The 5,153-nt window shown below is 33.6% G+C and overlaps 1 long non-coding RNA gene across 1 annotated transcript; it reads right to left on the bottom strand.

The window, feature by feature from the left end:
* Positions 1-1,333: 1,333 nt before the first annotated feature.
* LOC111908273 (uncharacterized) lies at positions 1,334-3,380 on the bottom strand. The gene is made up of 4 exons (XR_002855824.3): positions 2,845-3,380; positions 2,337-2,500; positions 1,542-1,592; positions 1,334-1,412 (listed from the first exon to the last, which is right to left on the bottom strand). It is a non-coding gene; the product is annotated as an uncharacterized LOC111908273 (long non-coding RNA).
* Positions 3,381-5,153: the final 1,773 nt, after the last annotated feature.

The raw sequence follows: 5,153 nt of genomic DNA, 5'->3' as shown, positions 1-5,153 counted from the left end.
TTTATTTATTTATTTATTTTTTGAAAAGTTCATGTTTTTTGAAAAATATTAAAAAATCTCCATTTTTTAAAAAAATCGAAAATTGTTTAAAAAAAATCCAAAATTTTGAGTTATTTTGTTAATTTTTAGACATTTATATTAGTATATTAAATAACACGGCAAAATTAAAGATGACGATCATGTCCTTAACAAATTACTTTTGATCCAACACTCCACTTTTAGTTCTCAGGTTATCGGGAAACTTTGAGTTCTCAACCGATCTCAACTATATATATATATATATATATATATATATATATATATATATATATATATATATATATATATATATATATATATATATATATATATATATATATATATATATATATATATATATATATATATATATATATATATATATATACACACACACACGAACACAAAGAAAACATATTATCATAACAAAATGTTACAGGTAAATACAATATAAATTTTTAGTTGTATGTTATAATATTATTATAATTGATATTGTTCTTTTTTTGAAATCATAAAATTAAACATAATAAAAGTCTATGATAATATGATATAAATTTATAAACTATAAATGCGAATGTTTTCGGTCCTTCCGGTTCGGTCGTATTACTAAAAACGGGTACCATGCCTGGTACCTGTATCACAAGACTACTAATTTCAGTTAGGACCTTGAATATGAGTTTCCACCCAATTGGGTATTCGGGGTTTGTGGTGTCGCTCTTAATCTTGCTTATGCACAAAAAACATCAACAGCCTAAAAAAATAAACATGTGATATTTAAACAGTGAGTAAAGTTGTATGCGCATATGCAAAATTCAAATTCATGATTCTTTATTCAGTTTATTTTGTAACCTGATTGAATCCCCAGAAAATGATGATCTAGTAGAGGTGACTGAATCTCCTTAAGTTCAAATGTAGTCGAAAGAAGATAAACTCAACAGGTCTTTACTATCAGTTTGTACAATACAAAAATATATTAGATGTAAAATAAAACCATAAACATTTAAAAAAAAAGCCAGTACTTACCTCATGTACAAGTTTATAAACCATCCTATATGTTTGTTTCTCGTCAACTTTCTAAATTTTAAGTGTATGAATTCTTACCACTTTTGCAAAAGCAAAAGGGCCATGTTCTGGTACAACAGATCAATGGTTGCCGATCCCTTTTTGTAAATTAAGGAGCATCGTACCCGTCTAAAAATGCTAAACTTTTATGTATATAAAATTATATATATATATATATATATATATATATATATATATATATATATATATATATATATATATATATATATATATATATATATATATATATATATCTTTGCAAAATAGAAAAGTATAAACGTCTATATACCTTCAAAAGGTTCTTCTTGGAGTATTTTCTTGGTTTGGAGAAACTATAAACAAAACAAAACAAAATTCATATAATGAAACTTTTTTACTTGTTTGTATAAAATATAAATCAGTTGGAAGTAGACGGAATCAATCAGAATTCAAAAGTGACAAAAACATATGCAAGTACATACCTATTTATGGAAGAGAATGGAAAAATATGATAAATATTTTAAAATTCTAACCTGCACAAATCATGAATAGCTAATAAAAACACATGGATTTTTAAGAGTTTTAAGAGTTAATTGGTGTACGAAACAAACTAAAGTCAAACTTGAACATACAAAATTCGACTTGCAAAAATAACGAATAGATAATTGAGGAACACCAATTTCTTTATTTTTAGAGAGTAAAATGCTATAGAAATCAATTTAAAAAGTAGAACCAAATTTTAAAAAAACTACTTCAATATTTCTACAGTAAAATGATCTAAGAGAAAACTAAATAAGTAAAACTCAACTATGCAGAAGTGAAATTGCAAAAATTACTGAGCAATAACTAATTAAAATATGTTGTTAAACAGAAACATAACACAACTCACCTGGATACACAACACATTGGCAATACTGGAAACTCTATGCCACAAATTAGCACATTCCTTTCCAATGGGGGTTAATTACAAATCATACAAATCATCCCCACAAGACAAATTAATGGCAAAACAACTAAAAAATAATTCGTTATTGTGTAAAAAATCAAAAGTAAAATCAAAACTATCAGTGTGTAGTGATGTCTTGAACAACAAAAATGTTGTGAAATAAAGTGACTACCAACTTCACTAGTTTCCAGTAATCTTGTGTAAATGAATCCCTATTTTAAGTATAAAAAACAATTCATTATTGTGTAAAAGTGCGGCAACACAAGTTTCAAACTTGGTATATAGATGTTCAAACAATGCTCTAGTATACATCTTTGACAAATCCTTTCACCTATATATTTCAGGAATTTGCAACAGGTTTCGTCCAGTGCACTCTCCATTGATTGCAAAAGAAGTGAAAGCTCAAATAATGGTAGTGCTAGTGTCCTCTAGCTGAATTATTCTGTCCAAACTTTAGTTTGTAAGTCTTTGCTCACAATCTGTTCGACGAATTGCCTACAAGAAAGGTTGCTTTAAACTCTAACTCAAACAATGGTTGTAAATACCACAAAAACTTTAGAGCTTTCGGTACGTAATTTGAATAATTGCTTCCACATATCATAAATTATTCGTAATTTTAGCATGTATCTTCAAATTTGAGAACCATTAAATCCCTAACTTGAGTGAATTTTTTTGTTTCATCATGTTATATTATCACAATGATGTGACTGATCACAGATACGGTGCAAGCCTATATTATATAATTTTAATCAACTTTCCAAATAAAAATCGAAGCCATGAAATGTGTTCAATCTGTTTTCAATAGACTTGCAACTTATGGGAGAAAGACAAACGATTACTTGGGCCGACTTGAACGTAGAACATGGGGCAACGATGCAGGTGGAAGAGGTTCATCGGGTCCGATGTGCGCATGAAGATACTGCTTCTCTTTCCGGTTGCATATATGATGGTGGAGAAGGTGGAGAGCACACGACATAAATTTCAGGCCGAAATCCCTAATCAAAAAAGTGAAGATGCATACACCCAGTAAACCATCAATTTGAGTGTTTTCAACGTCGATGAGAAAATCGAGAAGCTGATGGTGCATGATATGTGATTGCAATAGGTGAAGATGGTATATGTTAGAGAATATGATGACGCCGATAGTAAATGGGTGAGGGTTTTGTCGGTTCATCTGAATAGGAAGAATTAGGGAATAGCGGTGGGATAATATAAACAGTGGAGTATTGAAATCGAAACACGTATACGGTGGATGTCTCGACGTCCCCACGTGTACAGCTCTCAAACCAAGGACAAGGGTAAAGCTTCATAAAGTTTCATAAACTAGGGAAAACGAAAATGTTTAAAAACTCTGGCACAAAAAGAGAGAGATTAAATTAATAAAAGAAAAATTGGACCAATAAAAAATACACAACTGTTCCCTAAGAAACGAAGAATTAATCTATTCTTAATAAATGAGTCTTTAAAAAGACATGTGTCATTTTTTGAGTCATATGTCTTGTCACATGTCATTCCACCAAATATTTACTCCCTACTTTTCCCGCCCAAAAACTTAATGCATCATTCGACCATCAGTCCTAAATATCAGCATTTCAGTTTTTGATATGATATCCCAATAACTCAGCAAATAGATTTGAATTTCATGGCAAGAAATCAGGGATCATATTCATTTCTAAATTTAAAATCGTTGGGTAGATTTCCGATTCATATAACCCTGATTTTTGGTCGCATTTACTTGAAGTTACAATTTTGATTTGTGGCGTGTGACAACCGTCAATTTTCGGTCAAGTCAAAGTCAACTAAAGTCAACAAGTCAAACCGGTCAACTCAATTTGCCCGTAAGTACTAGAGTTTACGTTATGTAATTTCTAAACAACTCTCTATTCTAATGAGAGATCATAAATCGAAAAGTGCATACATCTAGATCTCCTTAACCTAAAACGGTGGTACGTGGAGAGCCAAACCGATAAAACAATGTTACATACTCATCAGGAGTATGGAAGATCCTTAAACAAGGCTTAACGGGGTTTACGGACCTTGCACTGCGAAGCCAGACACTCACATTCGTCACACACAAAACCGCTCTCAATCGTTTTCACTCCATCTCTTCTTATCTGAAATCTCTCCCAGATCTCTCTTTGTATGAGAAATCTCTCCAAGAATGTCAAATCTCTCCCAAATCTCTCTAAGAATGTCAAATCTCTCCCAAATCTCTCTACGAATGTGAAATCTCTCCCAAATATCTCTTTGTATGTGAAATCTCTCCAAGTATGTCAAATCTCTCCCAAATCTCTCTAAGTATGTGGAATCTCTCTCAAATCTCTCTCAAAATCTCTCTCAACTTTCTATAATCACTCGGGGCATCCCGACCCTCGAATTTGGCGAAAACAGCCCAAAAACTGAAGTCTACGTGAAAAACGGACTTAAGGAGCCGAAACCCCTCTTAGGACCCGAAAGTCCTCTTAGGACCCGAAAGCCCTCTTAGGAACCGAACCCTTCTGAGCCGAAGGCTGCTGAACCGAACCCAAAAGGTCCTCTCGGGCCCGAACCTCGCATGCCTCACCCGAACCCGAACGTTCGGCACATTTCGGGTCTGACCATTTCCTCTTCTGATGACCTACCGAGCCTTCGCTTCTGATGACCTACCGAACCCTCGCTTCTGAGCCCTTGACCAAGCCCTCACCCTCGCCTCTTCTTCTGGTTCGCACTTCGCTTCCGGCTCGGCACCAGCAAGGACCGAACCTCGGCCTAAGGACCGAACCTCGGCCTAGGACTGAGAGGTCTCGCTGGGAATGCCTTTCTTCCCGGTTTTCGACTAATTTCGCGTTTTAGGCCCGTTTTTAATTTTTTTAACATGGGGTTTTCACCCAAAACTTTATTTTAACATATAAGGACCCTTAATTATTAATTAATCATGTTTTTAAGGATAAAACCTTATCCAAAAGAGTGGGTGAAGTACAAAGGTAGAGTGTTGACTTTACCTTATTTTATGACACAAGCAACCACTCCCACACCCACTCCATGTCACTATTCACCACCAGCCCATCCCTAGTCACTTTATAAGTCTTTTCTCATTACTTTCAGACATTCCCACGTTCTTAGGGCTGAAACATCCACCCTCTCTCCTCACACTTCATTCATTCTCTTA

The sequence above is a fragment of the Lactuca sativa genome, chromosome 3 (genome assembly GCF_002870075.4).
Source record: "Lactuca sativa cultivar Salinas chromosome 3, Lsat_Salinas_v11, whole genome shotgun sequence".
Taxonomy (NCBI): domain Eukaryota; kingdom Viridiplantae; phylum Streptophyta; class Magnoliopsida; order Asterales; family Asteraceae; genus Lactuca; species Lactuca sativa.
The sequence above is the reverse complement of the archived record's forward strand: the minus strand, read 5'-3'. Positions and strand labels throughout refer to the sequence as shown.